This window comes from Hemitrygon akajei, chromosome 3 (genome assembly GCF_048418815.1).
Source record: "Hemitrygon akajei chromosome 3, sHemAka1.3, whole genome shotgun sequence".
NCBI lineage: Eukaryota > Metazoa > Chordata > Chondrichthyes > Myliobatiformes > Dasyatidae > Hemitrygon > Hemitrygon akajei.
In genome coordinates this window covers 182,741,584-182,762,440 of record NC_133126.1, presented here as the reverse complement: position 1 = coordinate 182,762,440, position 20,857 = coordinate 182,741,584, and the positions used below count along the sequence as shown (strand labels likewise).

The 20,857-nt window shown below is 42.0% G+C and overlaps 1 long non-coding RNA gene across 8 annotated transcripts in view; it reads left to right on the top strand.

Moving 5' to 3' along the window:
* Positions 1-20,857, top strand: part of LOC140725709 (uncharacterized) — a 57,477-nt gene that overhangs the window by 19,982 nt on the left and 16,638 nt on the right. For 2 of the 8 annotated variants that reach the window (XR_012098430.1, XR_012098428.1), the window contains exons 3-4: positions 5,226-5,391; positions 8,089-8,250. The exons of 3 other annotated variants lie outside the window; for them this stretch is intronic. This is a non-coding gene — a long non-coding RNA (uncharacterized lncRNA). Of the gene's footprint in view, positions 1-5,225; positions 5,392-8,088; positions 8,251-16,488; positions 16,669-20,857 lie in introns of all 8 variants that reach the window. 3 more of the 8 variants (XR_012098426.1, XR_012098427.1, XR_012098431.1) reach the window with 3 other exon arrangements.

The window sequence follows — 20,857 nt, the reverse complement described above, 5'->3', positions numbered from 1 at the left end:
GCATTTCAAAGACACTGAACTGATGTCTGCAGATGGCCAGCTAAGCGCTCATACTGGAGACAAGATATCTCCTGTGGGAATGACATCTTTACAGTGAAATACAACAACTGACAAGCCACATTGAGCTTGTATGTGGTAAAGCAACATTGTGGAGACATGATTGGCCGAGACAACTATGAATTGATTGGAGATCCATCCCCTATTTGCATGCCACATCCCCTGAAATACAGTCAACTGAAACTGAATTAAGAAACTTACTGGATCGTGCCACAGCACTGACAAGGATGGCATTGGTAAACTCAAACACATCAAGAGTAAAATAGTGTTAAGTGAGATTATCACACCCAAGTTTTACAAAGCCCATCCAGTTCCTTATACCATCCATGATAAAGTAGCCAGTGAGTTAGATCCCATTCTTCGCAAGACTGAGTGGATCCCATGGGCAATGCCAGTGGTCCAAGAAGCCAAAAAGGATGGGTCTTTCAGGATCTATAGTGATTTTAAGGTCACCATCCACCTAATACTGAAAGTAGATCACTACCCTTTGCCCAGGATAGCGGATATCTTTGCAAACCTTTCTGGAGGGAAACACTTCAGCAAAGTGGACTTGGCTGAGGCCTACATACAGATGGAAATGGAAGAAGAGTCCAAAATGTTTCTCTCCATAGCCACTCTCAAAAGGTTTTATCACTACAAAAGACCTATTTTGGAGTGGCATCTGCACCTGCACTCTGGCTGAAAGCTATGGTCCAGCTGCTGCAAAGCTGCCCAGGCACTCAGTATTACCAGCAAGGATGACAAGGAACATCCCCAAAATCTCAAGACATTGTTAAAAAGATGAGAAGATTATGAGCTCAGAGCACAAAGCAACACTTGTGAATTCTTTAAACCAAGCATCACTTACTCTAGTCACACCATTGATGCAGAAGAAAATGTGCTGAGAAAATTCAAGCAGTGGTGGATGCCCCAAGGCCAAAGGACTTGTCACATTTCAGAATCAGGTTTATTATCACCGACATGTGTCGTGAAATTTGTGTGTGTGTGTGTGTATGTACAGTACATAAGCTGAGATGCATTCAGTATTGCATTGGAACTTATAGCTAAGCAGGGAGGATTGATGTGCATTTAATATTCCAGTAATACTTGAGTATTATTTTTTGATTTACATAATTGTTTGCACAATTCATTATGGGTTTTATGTAAAAGTATGTGAATGGCCTTATTCCCGGTCTCCCACGCTTTTCTTTCAATTAGTTTTGGAGTTACAAAACATAAAATTCCTGAACCTGATAATGTGTGTCCTGAAGATCCTGTATCATCTTCTTGATGGCAGCACTTAAAAGAGTACATGGCCTGAGTGGTGGGAGTCCTTGATTATTGATGCAGCCTTCCTGCTCTGTGTGGATGTACCCAATTTTGGGAATGGCTTTATCTGTAACGGACTGTGCTGTACCCACTAATTTTGTCATATTTTTCATTCAAGGGCATGAGTGTTTCTATACGTTCAGTCAATATACTCTCCATCAGACATCTAAATAAGTTTTTCAAAATTATAGATGTCATGCCAATGTTTGCAAATTTCTAAGGAAGTAAAGGCACTGCTGTGGTGAATTTGTTACAACACTTATGTGCTGGGCCCAGGACAGGTCCTCTGAAGTTATAAATCTGAGGAATTCAAAGATGCTGATCCTCTCCACCTCTGATCCCCGATGAGGTCTGGCTCACAAAGCCCCAGTTTCCTCCTCCTGAAGTCAATCTCCATGGTCTTACTGACATTGAGTGAGAAGCTGTTCACACGGCTCCACTCAGCCAGATTTTCAATCTCCCGCTTATATGCCGATTTGTCACCACCTTTGATTTTGCCAACAACAACAGTGTAATCAGCAAACTTAAATATGTATTAGAGCAGTGCTAGGCCTTACAGTCAAAGGTACAGCAGGGGACTATGTACACAGTCTTGTGGTGCAACTGTGCTGGAGATTGTGGAGGAGATGTTGTTGCCAATCCGAACTGATTAGGGTCTGCATGTGAGAAAGTCAAGGATCCAATTGCACAGGGAGATACTGAGGCCAAGGTCTTGAAGCTTATAGGTTAGTTTTGAGGGAATGCTAGTGTTGAATGCTGAGCTGTAGTCAATAAAGAGGATGCTGATGTTTGCATCTTTGCTGTCCAGATTTTACAGGGTTAAGTGAAAAGCCAATGACATCTGCTGTGGACCTGTTGTGCTGGTAGGCAAACTGGAATGAATTCAAGTCACTTCTCAGGCAGGAACTGATACTTGTAGGAGGTGATATCATTCAAGCCCTGCCACAATTGTTGAGCATCCTTTAGTGATTCTAGTTTGGTCCAGAATTTCCACTTCACACGTGAGATGGTTTTCTGGAGATCGTTCCTGGACCCCTTATATCTTACTTGGTCACCAGAACTGGAAGCCACTGATCTGGCCCCCAGCAAATTGCGGATCTCGTGTTTCATCTAGGGCTTCTGGTTGGGGAGGCTGAATCCCAACTCGTTCATCTATTGGGACACACTCATCTATGATTCTTTTTATAAAATCCATGAAAAATGTGGTGTATTCATTCAGATCCTCTGATGAAGCCTTGCATGTGGTCCAGTCCACCAGCTTGAAGCAATCTTGTGGCTGCTCCTGTCCATCCTGCAGCTTCCTCTTTGTTGTCCTTATCTCTGGAGTCTTTCCCTTTAGGCTTTACCTGTATGCCAAGTCATCAGATTTCCCAAAATCTGGTCTAGGCACGAAATGGTAGGCATTCGTAATCATACTGTAGCAGTGGTCAAATGTGTTGGGACCCTGGTGCTGCAGGTTATAAGCTGATGCTAATTCAGCAGGGATTTCTTCAATTAAGCCTAATTGATTTGAAATGCGTCGGGGTGGGCATTTCGTGTTTGATAATGGCACCATTTAATATTTTGAGTGTCTGATTAACGTCAGCTTTTAGCAGTAGATAGATAGATAGATAGATACTTTATTCATCCCCATGGGGAAATTCAACTTTTTTCCAATGTCCCATACACTTGTTGTAGCAAAACTAATTACATACAATACTTAACTCAGTAAAAAAAAATATGATATGCATCTAATCACTATCTCAAAAAGCATTAATAATAGCTTTTAAAAAGTTCTTAAGTCCTGGCGGTAGAATTATAAAGCCTAATGGCATTGGGGAATATTGGGGAGTATATAAACTGTGATCAGAATCACAAAGTAGAACTCTCTTGGTTAGTAAACTAGTCGGCTCTTACTCATTAGATATTCTAGGTTGGAGGAATAGACAGTAACAAGACCAAGATCACTATGTCTGAGCACCAGAAAGAGCTTATCATGAAACACTAACGCCACCTTTTGCCTTTTCCAATCAACAGTTTGGTCCATCCTGTGTACCAAGAGGCCTTTCTTTGACATAAAGTGATTTGCAGCACAATTATTGGTTTGAATTACATCAGAGATTGAGCTAGCTATACTCAAGTGGACTTTAAATGCTTGTATAACATGCTGTAAGGTTTCACTGCTAATGTAATGGCCTCTCTGCAATGTTTCACTGCTAAGGCTAAGGTAAGGGTTTCTCTCTAGCCAAATGTTTGGGTTACGACTAGAGATAACGGGGACTTTTGAATGTATGTTAGCCAATGAGAGTAGTGTTGTTCTTGTGGGTCTGGAAGAGGGATTTTTACGGTCTTTTGTCAGGGAGAGATGAAGAGAGAGGACGCAAATGGAGAGAGTTGGTAGACCACCGGACGGAGTGGACTGAGGAGTGAGGGTCCGAGGGTCGGCTGTGTTTGCAGGAGGACAACAGGAAAAACTAGACGACACTACAAGCTCCAACGTTTGCGCATTAGACTGTTTCATGAATAGGGCCCTTCTTTTTGTTTCGTTACTAACCATATAGTCAAATTAAGAATTATAAAGCTCAGTCATTTAATCGCATATTGTGTACTGTTTGTTATTTCATGGTACTGATTTGTAATAGGGAACATATGGCACAGCATCCACCCAAATGAGATTTCTTAAGATTGGCCAAGCCGGGGGCTATCATCCCTTAGATTAAGCTGCTAGCTGAACCAAGGGTTACACTTGAGATTGAGTTGTTGTCAGCTATCTGTTACTTACTCCTTTTTGGGAATTATTTTAATCTACTGCCTTTGGAGAAGATAAGGCATGATGTCAGGTGTTAACTGATAGTTGAATATAAAAATACACCATTGTCCTCTTAAAATAAATCTACAACTTGTGTCACCAAGAGTTAGATTTGAGATTCATATCCTTTATTTCTACAGAGTGAACTGTTAATCTCACATCTAAGACATCAAGAATGATTAGGGAAGTGAAGCCAAGGCATTACTTTTCACAGGGATTCATGAAAATTGGTTTTGTATTGGAGCAACAAGGGAGATGATCACTGTCCTGATTTAATAAGAAAAACATAAGAAATGGCTAATTATATTGATATCAGAAATAAACTTCAAAGGAAGTTGTCATTCAAGAAGAAAGTGTACACTTCAGTTTCCATCTTCTAATCTTACAGCACTTGAAATAAAAAACCAGCAACTAAGACAGTTTGGCATATTTGTGTTCAAACATCTTAAAACTTTTAAGACCCAGGCTGCCCAGAGGTGGCCTGTCCTAGGGTTGGGGGCCTCTTTGTGTCTGCATATGCGAGGAGGAGGGTGGGAAAGGAGCTTATTTTCCTGTTGTTGTTGTTTGTGTGTTTCTGCTGGACATTGCGTGGTGGGCATGCAATGTCAGTGCTGGAATGTGTGTGCGGGATCCCCCCAGCACATCCTTGGGTGTGTTGGTTGTTAACACAAATAACACATTTCACTGTATGTTTCAATGTGCGGGTAATGAATATATCTGAATCTGAATCTATATTAAAAGATATTGAAGCATTAAATTTTAGCACTAATATTCTGCATTCCTCTTCCGGCATTTTTTAAAAAAAGAGAATTTTTATTCAACGCAACAGATGCATGAAAAATTCTGTATTCATTCTCAGTAACCAGAAACACTATATTCAATCTACAGTGTATTTTTTGCCATGTTTATATGCATTAAGTACAGTATATGGCAAGCTACCACCGTCTATAACCTTTAAAGTTTAGTAGTAAACTCAATATCAAATTTTTGTAGCAATTGTCATATTTTATCTGGTTGCCGTACAGGCAAGCTTTACTCGGTGATAAAGAATGGCTTTACCATTTTATTGCAGGCAGCACATGGATACAATTTCCCCCCATGGAGCCTAGTTTACAGCAAGACAGCTTATGTGGGCTACATTCTTCATTCATCAGTTTTACAACTCAAGAGGTCCCTCTCCTATAAGTCAACTTCCGAGTGGCTTGAACAGGGAGTTGGAGAGGAACATCCGGGTTCAGGTGATTGTAATAAACCCGAGCTTCATTATATCAGAGCCTGTCACAGATTGATTAGATGGAACTTTTTTTTTTTTTGCAAGTCAATTCCCAATGCACGATGAAACCTCACTGCTAAATGCCAGTGCATTTTCATTTGAAGTTAATCTGCCTAATGCATTCTTTGATCTGTTAAAAAGACATATTTCACTTAAGAATATGTCAATAACTGCTCTTCTCTAAACAAGAGAAAATATGCAGCTGCTGGAAATCCAAGCAGCACACACACAGTGCTGGAGGAACTCAGCAGGTCAGACAGCAACTATGGAAAATATTACAGTCGACGTTTCGGGCTTAGACCCTTTGGCAGGACTATTCTTCTCAAGTTTGTCTATAGTACTGTTCCTCTGAGCTACTCTTCCATTGTTAGAACTAAGTGAATCTGGTGCACTGCTCATTAAAGTTGAAACAACTCAGAGGAGGGTCCTGGATTTTTAGTTTTCCACTGATTTCGGTCATTAGCGTCGATTTGTGATCAGGTTCAAAATTTCAATTTTTGCCCCAGAGTATCTTCACCAAATTGCTCCACATTAAATACAGTTATTAGCAGGCTTCTGTCCTAGCTTAACAACAGTCTCTAATCCTGATCACAATCAGTTAGTTCATTCTATTTCCCACTTGATAATCACTCTGTTACTTCCCAGAAAGACTCACAAGAAAATAATGTAATTTAAAAGGATTCATTTTGAGGCAAAAATGTTACCTTGTTCGTCGAACCTGTTGAAAGAGATGATTTCTGGTGAAAACCCAATAATCACCAAAGCTTTTCCGGCTTGTCCCCACTGACCTTGTGAAACACCTTCTTGCCTAGTTCCAGCCTTTCTCTTGGCACGTCTGCCTGTTTATCATTTCTGTAAATGCTGGGAAGCTGTCTGTTATGAGACCCACTCTCTGGAAAGACATGCTGATGTCAGTTAGTGTAAATTTGAGTGGGGCAGGGGCTTGATGTAATGACCTTTTGTGGAGGATAAAGCTAGAATTACTTCCAGCGACGTGAGAGAAGTCCGAAAAGTTTATCACCCTGTGCCTAAAGAGTTAAAGATGATCTTTGTTTGTCACATGTACATTGAAACAGACTGAATAACCGAAAAACCCAACCACTAACCACAGCCACCACTTACCCTTTCCCACTCTGTACAACACGTGGATAATAGATCAGCTCCTACAGCCACCTGAGGACCCACCAATAGATAACTGTTAGGAGAACATCACACTCGACTCGAGTGATCACGCTGTACTACACTACATGTTGAAGCATACAGTGAAATGCATCATTAGCATCAAATCTAATCAGTGAGGATTGTGTTAGGGGGCCCACAAAGTTGCCATTCTTCCAGCACCAACATAGCATACCCACAACTTTCTAACCTTAACCCCTACAGTGCATTTTTGGAGAGTGAAAGGAAACTGGAGCATCTGGTAGAAACCCAAGAGGTCATGGGGGTGGGGGAACATGCCAACCTCTTACAGATGGTAGCAGGAACTGAGCTCCGATCTTACAGCTGGCTGCTGCAAAGCTTTGTGTAAACCGCGTGGACCGTAAGATCAGCAGTTGCGTTGCAGTGATGTAAAATATGTTGCAAAATGTTGCCTTCATTGTCTGAGAGGATCAGTGGCTCTGATTGCATCTGTAAACTTCAATTCCTGGCGCAGAGAAAATGGCAAAAAAGGCAAAATAAAGTTTGGAGCTGAGAAAGTATCTTTCATGTTGCTGGAACAGATCAAATCGTTTGTAACCAGTGAAATAATCTGAGGAGCAATTACTTCTGAATGTAAGAAACATAGGCAATCAATTTACTGACAGCAGGCTCTCACAAGAGAAATTAAATAAATAACCAAGTGACTTCCAATGACAATTTGTTGGAAGTGTAGACATGAAAGGGAAATCCTGAGCAGTTTAAAATAGTGCAGTGGAAGATGTTTTATTTCTACCAGAGAGGGCTTCGGTTCTTCAGTTAAATATTGGAAAGTTTCAAGCTAATTATTCCAAATAATAATGAACACATATGCATTCAATCAGTTATAGTTCAGTAGCAATAATAGATTAGTAGTTGCGTGTATATTCTCCAGGTTCATTTGCTTAATAATTGTCTTTAAAAATAGACTATCCCAGCCAATGTTCCTTCTAATTCTCTTTTACAGTCACATGGACTTTGAGCAGGATATTTTCACAGGGCCTGCAAAATGCGCGACACATTAAATGTTTAAATTTTGAGAAAATTCCAGCTGTGCGGCAACAAAGGCTAAGTGCACGGGAGCATTGCGGTTACTGCGTGGCTTTGCACCATGCAGCTTAGAGGGAACAGTGATTTCAGCAAGCCACACTGCCCAAATTCTGATTTATTGTAGATTGGTGAGCGAAAGATTTCTTGTTCTTGTTTTTACCTAACAAAAAAAAAAGACCAAAAATGAAGGACAATTGCCATTTGAATTTAGTTCTCTTGGAATCATTCAGTCAACCAAAATAATGCATATCTGCGGGTTCCCCTCGGCTCTGTATTGATGCTGTATCCAACAAAAATCTTGTTGGAATTCAGTCACATTATGAATGCCATTCCCAAACTAAACCAGCTGCATCCCACCTAACTCTACGTGGAGAACATTGTATCCTTTCTTCACAGCATTACAGTTCAACTAAAACCATTCTTTTCTCAATTTCAGAACCCTTCACCATCTTTGTGCCTGATTTTCCCCTTCTCTCCCTCTGGGAAAGGACAGGATGTATTCAACTTTATTTTCCAGCATAAAGGAATAATGAAGCTGGTTTAAAACAGCGTTGTAATTTCAAGAGTTTTAAGTGGACTACATAACTCAAAGTTCAAGGTACATTTATTTTCAAAGTTTGTATACAATATGCCACCTTGAGATTTGCCTCTCTCCTAACAGGCAATCACAAAACAAAGCAACCCAAAAGAACCCATTAAAAAAGAAGACTCAGACATCCAAAGTGCAGAAAAAAGTTCATGCTTACAATAAAAGTCAGCAAATAATATCAAAACTAAAGTTCACAAAAGTGAGTCCACAGCCACAAAGCCAGTCATTGCTGCCATCAAATTATTAAATTTAAATTATTAAATTATTATACTGCAAATACTAAAAAATTCTTTGACATTTGATTTTAGATATATTGCAGTTAACTTTTCAGACAGTTCAGGATATAATAGATTTTTTCTCAGTCATTCTGCACCATAGAAATCTGTTATTCCTACTTTACTTCCAGTATTATTTTTTGTGACTATATTTAGATCAAATTAAGACTTGAAAGAGCTGCCTTACAGTTCCTGGTTATTCACCCGACTCTTAAGCACATTGACAGCAGAGATGCTGGAGGATCTCAGCAGGTCGGGCAGCATCCGTGGAAATGAACAGTCAACATTTTGACTGTTCATTTCCACGGATGCTGCCCGACCTGCTGAGTTCCTCCAGCGTGTTGTGCCTGTTGCTTTGACCCCAGCATCTGCAGTGTATTTTGTGTTTATTGAAAGCAGAAATACTTGTTGTTTTGCTCTCTGTCATAATTAGCCCTCTAATATCTTGAAAATGTTGATCAAACCAGTTCTTAATGTTCTAAGTACCTGGGAATTCAAACCCATCTGCAGTAATCTTTCCTCAGAATTGGGACACATAATATGATTTTAGTAAATTATGCTGCATTTTCTCCAAGGACAATGTATTAACCTCATACTTGCCAATATGTAAATTCATTTGCCAATTTGTTGTACATTCATTTAATCTATTAATATTTCCTTGACATTTAAAACTTCTATTAATTCTGCTTGCAAATATGTATTTGTATAATTAGCTAGCGTACCATATAGTGTATTATAGCGTACCATAAGGAGCTGGTGGTGGACCTGAGGAGGGCTAAGGCACCGGTGACCCCTGTTTCCATCCAAGGGGTCAGTGTGGACACGGTGGAGGATTACAAATACCTGGGGATACGAATTGACAATAAACTGGACTGGTCAAAGAACACTGAGGCTGTCTACAAGAAGGGTCAGAGCCGTCTCTACTTCCTGAGGAGACTGAGGTCCTTTTAACATCTGCCAGACGATGCTGAGGATGTTCTACGAGTCTGTGGTGGCCAGTGCTATCATGTTTGCTGTTGTGTGCTGGGGCAGCAGGCTGAGGATAGCAGACACCAACAGAATCAACAAACTCATTCGTAAGGCCAGTGTTGTTGTGGGGGTGGAAGTGGACTCTCTGACGGTGGTGTCTGAAAACAGGACGCTGTCCAAGTTGAATGCCATCTTGCACAATGACTCCCATCCACTCCATAATGTACTGGTTAGGCACAGGAGTACGTTCAGCCAGAGACTCATTCCATCGAGATGCAACACTGAGCGTCATAGGAAGTCATTCCTGCCTGTGGCCATCAAACTTTACAACTCCTCCCTTGGAGTGTCAGACACCCTGAGCCAATAGGCTGGTCCTGGACTAATTTCCACTTGGCATTATTTACTTATTATTATTATTTAATTATTTATGGTTTTATATTGCTATATTTCTACACTATTCTTGGTTGGTGCAATTGTAACAAAACCTAGTTTCCCTCGGGATCAATAAAGTATGTCTGGCTGGCTGTCTGTCTGTCTGTAAACTGTGCACCAGGTTTATTGTGACAGCGTAATGGTAAAGTTTAAACCTCGGCACACTCAGTCCTGGATCATTGATCCAGAGACATGAGTTTAAATCGTAGCAAATTATTGTTTTGTCATTACCAAACTTGGGTACATAGCTCTGTACCCATCTACATATGGTATATTCTTAGATCACCAACCTGATCGGGTGTCTCTACTCTCAATGTATGAATCATGTTGTTGCCTGTTATTGCTACTTTCCAGCAAATTGTCTGGTCAAGATAAAATTTGCACTGAAGTCTAGGATTATCATGCTTAACTGTTTCTTCTGAAGGATATAGGGGTTCTCTGATGTGAGGGATTCATATAAGTATGACCTATTGGAACTTGGTTCAGCAAATCAGAAAATTTGGTCTTGCTATCTCTTTTATCATGCCTGTATCCTTAATGATCAGCTGAAAAATTGTAATGTTTACCTATTTTTTAATAATTATAAAACAAACACAGCTTGTTATAAAGTGAAAAGTATCTGCTCCCCAAAGGCAAAAAGGAATGAGTGGTATTGCTGCCCAGCTCCTGTATTTTATTTTTTACTCACTGGACATGGATATTGCTGGTGTTTCCAGTATTAGTATCTTCAGTAACTGCTACTGAACCTAGGAGTATGATGTCGACCTCATTGTCACAGACATCTTGATGAGGACAGCAGACCTCCTTTCCAACAGGAACCAGTTGGGTCTGAATGAGAACTGGCAATTTCATGGTCAACTTTACCGATCATCATCATCTTCATTATGTGTCACGTCTTATGACATGGGCGATTATGGCCTTTGACCATGATTGTTCTTGGCAAATTTTTCTCCAGAAGTGGTTTACTATTGGCTTCTTCTGGGCAGTGTCTTTATAAGGTGGGTGACCCCAGCCATTATCAATACTCTTCAGAGACTGTCTGCCTGGCATCGGTGGTTGCATGACCAAGACTTGTGATGTGCACCAACTGCTCATACAACCATCCACAGCCTGCTCCCATGGCTTCACGTGACCCTGACTGCGGGGGGTGGGGGGCTAATCAGGTGCTACACCAAGGGTGTCTTGCAGGCTGGTGGAGGAAAGGATTATCTTATGCCTCCTTTGGTTAAGACATATCTCCACACCAGCACCCAAACTTTACTGACACTTTGTAAGTTCAATGTTATTAAAATTAAGATTTTAAATTCTCTGCTGACTTATGCTGTCCTCATGTTTCTGTATCAATACCTATGTCTGAGGGTGCTAACCCATTAACTTAACCATTACGTTATGACAACTAGTGCACTGCTTAATAAGGTACTACGTTATAGATGAGGAGGAGTTTCTTTAACCAGATGGTGGTGAACCTGTGGAATTCATTGCTGCAGATGGCTGTGAAGGCCAAGTCAATGGGTATATGTAAAGCAGAGGTTGTTAGGTTCTTGATTAGTAAGGGCATTGAAGATTAAGGGGAGATGACAGGAGAACAGGGTTCAGATGATAATAAATCAAGCATGATCAAATGACAGAGCAGACTCAATGGGCCGAGTGGCCTAATTCTGCTTTTACGTCTTATGGTCTACATTATATAAGTATTTCAGTATCTGCCTTCACAACGTTGTTGACCAACATGGTAATGCCTGTTTTTACCAGACTATAGAAGCAATAGTAACATCATCCTGAAATGACTTGTGCATTATGCAACACAGTGATAAACCCTGTGCTCACACATGTCCTTTCAATCAAGGGCACAGTGCCTGCTTCAGATTACCACAGACTTTTCTACCCCCACCCCCTCCCCGAAGGATAAGGTCATGGGCTGGTCAGCTATTCATATTATAAAGTGTATCTTCCTCTAAACAGGATGTATATTATTGCTGGTTTCCCCCTCACACAATCAAGAAGCCCACTTAAAGAGAAAGACCACGGAAGAGAGATGAATTTCACTACATTACTGCTACTCTCAGAGGGAGGGTTCTTCCTGCTCTGTTAAAACTGTTATTCATTAGCTGAAAACATCTTTACTGCTCTTGATGTCGAGCTATACAATACTTCCAGTAAAAATGTGAAAAAAGGCACCTTTGGGATGAAAATTTATTGCATCAGTCATAGCTGTAGCCTCTCTATAAATTCTTCAATTCATCAGAGTGAATAAGCAAATCTGTCCATTGTGAACAAAACTTAATCTATCCAGTGTTTTAAAAAATTCTTACTTTTTCCTGCATTCCAGTAACTACAGTATTCTCATACTAATGATGTAAAATAATGAGCAGGTACATCTTAAGAAATGTTGAACAGGTTTATAAAAGGGAGATGATAAAATCTGAAAACGAGGAGATCATCTGCAGATTATCTATTTTATGTCAGTACCAAATTTTTTAAGTCTATTGGGATTTCCAAATCATCTTTTCTTGATCTTTAAGCCAAGAAATCACATTTCCACATCATGGCACTCAATGGTCAAGATGTGAAGGAGCCACAGTCCAGAGAACAGTGGTTCAAACTCCACACAGCAGATTGAGGACACTGTCTGGAAACTATAAAAGTGGTATCAGTAAACGTTACATTGTTCATTACAAACTCACCGTGTTGACTGGCTGCTGAAACTGAATTCAATGGGCATCAAGGGAAAACACTCCAATAGCCTCACAGAGGAAAATGACTGTTAACCCAGAGGTCAATCCTTCCAAATCTCTACAGAGAACATCATTGCAAGAGTTTGGCACGGAAGTGTTGGCCCAAACATCTTCATCTGCTTCATCATATTGTCAAAAGTGGAATACTTGTCAACAATTTGACAATGCTCATCTCCATTCGAGCTCTCAGATAATGAGGATATCCAGTCTGCATACAGCAAGTCTTTGACAACATGCAGCCGTGGGCTGAGAAGTTGTAAGTAATATTTATGGCACACGTGAACAATCAGGCAAATGACTATCTCCAACATGTCAGAGTCGAACAACTAACCTGTGACATTCAATGACTTCATCATTGTTTGTTTTGCCACACTTAACATCAAGGGATCACCGTTGATCAGAAACTCAACTGGACCAGACACATTAGTACTTTGTTTACCACAACAGATCTGTGACTGGTTACCCCATGCCAAGTGAATGACCTCTGGTACAAGTCTAAACCTCTCCAGTAACATGGGCATCACTTCCACAAATTGCAGGAGTGTGAAAGAGTGCCTTGGATTTAGCTGGATAAATGTAGCTCCAACAGCACCAGCTACGCAGGTCAGACCATCCATTGATTGGCATCACGTTAACTACCCTAAGCAATTGCTCCACCACCCACTCAAACTGAGTGCACTGTGTACTAGAAACAAAATGCACAGAAGTTATTCATTGAGTCTTTTCTGATAACACCTCCCACAACATTAAACTCTACCATAAAGAAGCACAAGCACAGCAGACATATGGGAACATCACTCCCTCCTCACTTCAGATTCAGAGTCAGACTCCATCCAGACTTCAGTTTATATGTACATCACAATGAAAACCCCAGTGAAATATGCCATTTGCATTAACAAGCAACACTGCATAAGGATATGCTGGGGTCAGCCCACATATGTGTACACACATTCAGATACTAACATAGCATGCCCACAATGTTTGGCAGAACAACACAGAGCATAATAAGCAATGAAACAACCACAAAACAAGCCCTGTTCCTCCTTCCCAACACACATAGACAGTCCTCCAACTCTAGGCAAGTCCTTCTTTGGCTGCCAGCCTCCAGTGGACTTATGGACTCACAGATATTGGGCCTCATCTTCTCCAGTGGACTCAAAGACATTAGTCCTCATCTTCTCCAGGTGGACTCACCATAGATTCTGGGCTCTGTCCATCAAGCCTCGACTTCAGGACTTCCGATTGACCTTCAAACTTCGATCTTTAGTTTCAACCCCAGGACTTGCCAATGACAATGAATGAGGATCCTGGTTGAGAACGATGAATTCCAGTACATGAATGGTGGACTCCCCGATGGCCGGGACCTCGAACGCCAAACTTTCTGATGATGGGACCCCAAACGCTAGGCCTCAAATTCCAGTCTTGAAGCCTTGCGTACCTGCAGGGTTACCGTCGCTTGTGCCTTGGAAATAAATTGCCAAACGTTCATTATCATTGACTCCAGTCCTGGAGCTCTCTCTGTAATAGCACTGTGAGAATACCTTCAGCAGAAAGACTGTGGCTTTTCAAGATGGTGGCTCATACCTACCTTCTGATAAGTGATAAATGCTGGTCTTGCTGTTGATGCTTGAGCAATTAAGAAGACAAAATTCTGACCCAAACTGATTCCAATTTCTATTCCAACTTGATTCCCCTTTATGATGGATTAACAATTTATTGGGTTATATCAAGATCACTGAAAAGAATATGGACTACAAGGGAAAGACAATAAACATCCCCCTTCCAGTGATGCCCACAACTTGAGAAAGCAGACTTAGCTATAGAAGTGCCAGTCAGCTCTTACCCTTCCTTTATTCCTGCATTCCCCTGAACAGACCTTCACAGTTCTGCAACAGATAGAAGTAACTCCACACTTCAAGAAGGGAGAGAGGCAGAAGAAAGGAAACTACAGGCCAGTGAGTCTGATCTCAGTGGTTGGGAAGATGTTGCAGTTGATTATTAAGGATGAGGTATCAGGGTACCTGGAAGCACATGACAAAATAAGCCATCTTCAGCATGTTCGAGCGGGAGGGGCTCGTCAGCCTTGGACAGCAGCCTGCCCAGGAAAGGAAAACTCTGATTTTAAACATCCACTACCTTGCAACCATACTCACCCATGGGAAAGGCTTTGGGAATAAACCCCGAGAAAGAAATCTAGAGCTGGGGTCCCTAAGGCAGTTTGATGTTTACAACTTCACTCTGGCAACCTCTGCGATGACACTGGTGCCAAGCTGTGTAGGCGCTTGCCCTTCCCTTGGACTACATCTGTGACGTGGAGAGGGGGAACCCGCTGCATGGGCAACAGCTGGTTCTCCAAATCTTCCCGTCCAGGCTTGGACACAGTCCACCAGCGGCGCAAACCCATGATCCCCTAGGAGTGAAAGCTGCCTACTGCTAGTCAGCATGGTTTCCTCAAGGAAAAATCTTCCCTGACAAATCAGTTGGAATTCTTTGAAGAATTGACAAGCAGCCTAGACAAAGGAGAATCAGTCAATGTTGTGTACTTGGATTTTCAGAAGGCCTTTGACAAGGTGCCACACATCAGCTGCTAAATTAGCTACAATTAGAATCAGGTTTATTATCACTGGCATGTGATATGAAATTTGTGAATTTAGCAGCAGCAGTTCAATGCTATAAATAATCTAACAGAGAGAGGAAAAAAATAGTAAATAAAATAAAAAATAATAAATAAAATAAAACATAATAAAAAAATAAAACATAATAAATAATAAATAAACAAGTATATCAATTATGTATATTGAATAGATTTTTTTAATGTGCAAAAACAGAAATACTGTATATTTTAAAAAAGTGTAGTGTCCAAAGCTTCAATGTCCATTTAGGAATCAGATGGCAAAGGGGAAGAAGCTGTTCCTGAATCACTGAGTGTGTGTCTTCAGGTTTCTGTATCTCCTACCTGCTGGTAACAGTAAGAAAAGGGCATGCCCTGGGGTACTGGAGATCCTTAATAATGAACGCTGCCTTTCTGAGACACCGCTCCCTAAGGATGTCCCAGGTACTTTGTAAGCTAGTGCCCAAGATGAAGCTGACTAGATTTACAACCCTCTGCAGCTTCTTTCGGTCCTGTGCAGTAGCCCCTCCATATTAGATGGTGATGCAGCCTGTCAGAATGCTCTGCATGGTACAACTATAGAAGTTTTTGAGTATATTTGTTGACATACCAAATCTCTTCACACTCCTAATAAAATATAGCTGCTGTCTTGCCTTCTTTATGACTGCATCAATATATTGGGACCAGGCTAGATCCTCAGAGATCTTGACACCCAGCAACTTGAAGCTGCTCACTCTCTCCACTTCTGATCCCTCTATGAAAATTGGTATGTGTTCCTTCGTCTTACCTTTCCTGAAGTCTACAATCAGCTCTTTCGTCTTACTGACATTGAATGCCAGGTTGTTGCTGCGGCACCACTCCACTAGTTGGCATATCTCATTCCTGTACATCCTCTCGTCACCATCTGAGATCCTACCAACAATGGTTCTATTGTCAGCAAATTTATAGATGGTATTTGAGGCCTAGCCACACAGTCATGTGCATACACAGAGTAGATCTTGGGCTAAGCACACACCCCTGAGGTGCGCCAGTGTTGATTGTCAGCAAGGAGGATATGTTATCACCAATCCGCACAGACTGTTAGGAAGCTGAGGATCCAATTGCGCAGGGAAGTACAGAGGCTCAGGTTCTGCAACTTCTCAATCAGGACTGTGGGAATGATGGTATTAAATGCTGAGCTATAGTTGATGAACAGCATCCTGACATAGGTGTTTGTGTTTTCCAGGTGATCTAAAGCCACGTGGAGAGCCATTGAGATTGCATCTGCCTTTGACCTATTGTGGAAATAGGCAAATTGAAATGGGTCCAGGTCCTTGCTGAGGCGGGAGTTCAGTCTAGTCATAACCAACCTCTCAAAGCATTTCATCACTGTCGATGTGAGTGCTACCGGGCGATAGTCATTAAGGTAGCCCACATTATTCTTCTTTGGCACTGGTATAATTGTTGCCTTTTTGAAGCAAGTGGGAATTTTTGTCCGTAGCAGTGAGAGGTTGAAAATGTCCTTGAATACTCCCGCTAGTTGGTTGGCACAGGTTTTCAGAGCCTTACCAGGTACTCCATCGGGACCTTCAGGGTTCACTCTCTTTAAAGACAGTCAAACTTCAGCCTCTGAGATGGAGGTCACAGGGTCATCAGGTGTAGCAGGATCTTCACAGCCGTAGCTGTGTTCTGCCTTTCAAAGTGTGCGTAGGTGTTGAGTTCATTTGATAGTGAAGCATTGCTGCCACTCATACTACTGGGTTTCGCTTTGTTGGAAGTAATGTCTTGCAGTCCCTGCCAGAGTTGCCGTGCATCTGATATCACCTCCAACCTTGTTCAAAATTGTCTCTTTGCCCTTGAAATAGCCCTCTGTGAATCACACCTGGTTATGTGGTACTGGTTTGGGTCGCCAGACTTGAATGCCATAGATCTAGCCTTCAGCAGATGACATATCTCCTGGTTCATCCTCGGCTTTTGGTTTGGGAATGTACAGTAAGTCTTTGTAGGCACACACTCATCCACACAGGTTTTAATGAAGTTGGTAACAACTTGATGCACCATCAATAACTCTCTCTGAGACGTAAAGGCGAGATATCGGCTTTTATTGACTGGAAGAAGGAACAAGCAGTGGTTGACCACCATACTACATCCTGGAGACTGAGAGGCCGGGCTCAGGCCTCAATCGCCTTTATATCGGGGTCTGTGGGAGGAGCCACAGGAGCAGTCAGCAGGGGTCTGTGGGAGGAGCCACAGGAGCAGTCAGCAGGGGGTATGTGGGAGGAGCCACAGGAGCAGTCAGCAGGGGGTATGTGGGAGGAGCCACAGGAGCTGCCAGCAGGGGGTATGTGGGAGGAGCCACAGGAGCTGCCAGCAGGGGTCTGTGGGAGGAGCCACAGGAGCAGTCAGCAGGGGGTATGTGGGAGGAGCCACAGGAGCTGCCAGCAGGGGTCTGTGGGAGGAGCCACAGGAGCAGTGGGTCTGTGGGAGGAGTCAGCAGGAGCTGTCAGCAGGGGTCTGTGGGAGGAGCCACAGGAGCTGCCAGCAGGGGTCTGTGGGAGGAGCCACAGGAGCAGTCAGCAGGGGGCTTGTCCAGACAGGTATATGTAGTTCACCACACAACTGCAGCATACTCATCCAGATTCAAAGATGAATCCCTGAATACAGTCCAGTCTACAGATTCAAAGCAGTCCTGTAGGCACTCCTGTGCTTCCCTTGTCCATACCCTCTTAGTCCTCACTGCTGGTGCTGCAGTCTTCAGTCTCTGCCTATACTCAGGGAGTAGAGATACAGCCGGGTGATCAGACTTCCCGAAGTGAGGGCGTGGAATAGCACGGTAGGCATTCTTGATGGTGGTGTAACAATGGTCGAATGTGTTGTTTCCTCTGGTATTGCAAGTGATCTGTTGATGGTAAACTGCTTAGTGATTTTTTCAGACTGGCCTTGTTAAAATCTCCCAAAACGATGGTGAAGGCTTTAGGGTGTGCTGTTTCGTGCATGTTGATCCCATTACTCAGATCATCTAAAGCCTGCTTGACATTGGCCTGAGGTGGAATGTACACAGCTACTAGAATGACCCCAGAGAAGTCCTGTGATAGGTAAAAAGGATGACACTTTACAGCTAGATATTCCAGGTCTGGTGAGCAGGATTGGGGCAGCACTGATATATTTGTGCACCAAGAAGAGTTGATCATGAGGCATACTCCTCCACCTCTGCTTTTGAGAAACTCTATAGATCCATCCTGACGATGTATAGTAAACCCATCAATCTGAATCACTGCATCCAGTATGGAAGGGGTTAACCAGGATTCCGTGTAACAAAGGACACACGTGGTCCTAGTGTCTTTCTGATTCAGCACCCTGGCTCTGAGATCATCGATTTTATTCACCAGAGACTGCACGTTCGCCAGCAAGCCCATGGTATTACAGGAAAGAATTTAGTATTGATAATGTAGTGGCTGATCGGCAGGAGGCAAAGTGTGGGAATAAGAGGAGCCTTTTCTGACCTGCTGCTTGTGACTAGCGGTGCTCCACAGGGGTCTGTGCTGGGACCGATTCTTTGAACATTATTCCTCTCTGCCCCAATATCCTGCCTTCCACCCGAATCCCTTCATGTCCTGACCAATCAAGAATCTATCCAGCTCTGCCTTAAATGTACATAAAGACTTGGTCTCAACAATTGCCTGTGGCGAAGAATTCCACAGATTCATCACTGTTTGACTAAAGAAATTCTTCTTCATCTCCATTCTAAAAGGATGTCCCTCTAATCTGAGGCTGTATCTACTAGTCTTAGACTCTCCAAAGGAAACATCCACTCCACACCCAGTCTATCAAGGCCTTTCACCATTCAATAGGTTTCAATGAGGCCACCCCTCATTCTTCTGAATTCTAGTGAATACAGGCCCAGATCCATCAAATGTTCCTCATATGACAAGCCATTCAATCCTGGAATCATTTTAATGAGCCTCCTTTGAACCCTCTCCAGTTTCAGCACATCCTTTCTAAGATTAGGAGCACAAACCTGCTCACAAATTCTAAGTGAGGCCTCACCAGTGCTTTATAAAGTTTCAACATCACATCCTTGCTTTTATATTCTAGTCCTCTTAAAAGGAATTCTAACATTGCACTTGCTTTCCTCACCACAGACAAAACCTGCAAATTAACCTTTATAGAATTCTGCACAAGGACTCCCAACTCTCTGCACCTCTTTTTTTTTTTAATTCTCTCTATCTAGAAAATAGCCAACCCTTTCATTTCTTCTACCAAAGTGCGACAGTACCCTTCATGACACAATATTCCATATGCCATTTTTTTGACCATCGTCCTAATCCATCTGTGCTTCTGTTCCCCCTCTAATTCCTCAAAACTAACTACCCCTCCACCTATCTTCATGTCATCTGCATTCTTTGCAACAAAGTATCAATTCCATCATCCAAATCATTGACACATAACGTAAAAAGAATTGGTCCCAACACAGACCCCTGTGAAACACTACTAGCCACTGGCAGCCAGCCAGAAAAGGCTTTGTTTATTCCCACTCTTTGCCTCCTGCCTATCAGCCACTGCTTTTTCCCTTCTAGAATCTTTCCTGTAATGCCATGGGCTCATAGCTTGGTTAGCAACCTCATGAATGGTACCCTGTCAAAGGCCTTCTGAAAATCCAAATACACAACAGCAACGGATTCTTCTTTGTCTATCCTGCGTGTTGTTTCTTCGAAGAATTCCAGCAGGTTTGGCAGACAAGACTTTCCTTTGAGGAAACTATGCTGACTATGGCGTATTTTATCCTGTGCTTCCAAATACCCTGAGACCTCATTCTTAATAATCGACTCCAACATCTTCCCAACCACTGAAGTTAGACTAACAGGTCTATAGTTTCCTTTCTTTTGCCTTTCTTCATTCTTGAAGTGTGGGATGACGTTTGCAGTTTTCCAGTCTTCCAGAATCATTCCAGTATGTAGTGATTCTTGAAAGGTCATTATTAATGCCTCCACAATATCTTCAGACACCTCTTTCAGAACTCCGGGTTGTACTATGTTTGGTCCAGGTGATTATCTACCTTCAGACTCTTCAGTTTCCCCAAGAACCTTCTCTCTAGTAATGGTAATTTCTTACACTTCATCACCCCTGACACCTGGAACTCCCATCATTCTGCTAGTACCAGTGATGACTGATGCAAAATACTTATTCAGTTCCTCTGCCATTTTGTTGTCCTCCATTATTACCTCTCTAGCATCGTTTTCCAGGTGTCCGATATCCACTCTCACCTCTCTCTTTTACATTTTACGTATCTGAAGAAACTTTTGCTAGTTGCTTTTGTATTCTATCTTTACCTGCTTAATGGTTTTTTGAGTTGCCATCTGTTGGTTTTTAAAAGCTTCCCAATACTCTAACTTCTCACTATTTTTTGCTCTATTATAAGCCCTCACTTTGGCTTTTATGTTGGCTTTGACTTCTCTAGTTAGCCATGGTTGCGTATCTTTCCTTTAGAATACTTCTTCCTCTTTGGTATTGATATATCCTGAGCCTTCTGAATTGCTTCCAGAAATTACAGCCTTCGCTGCTCTGCTGCCATCCTTTCTAATGTTCTTTTCTACAAATGTTTGTAAGTAATTCTG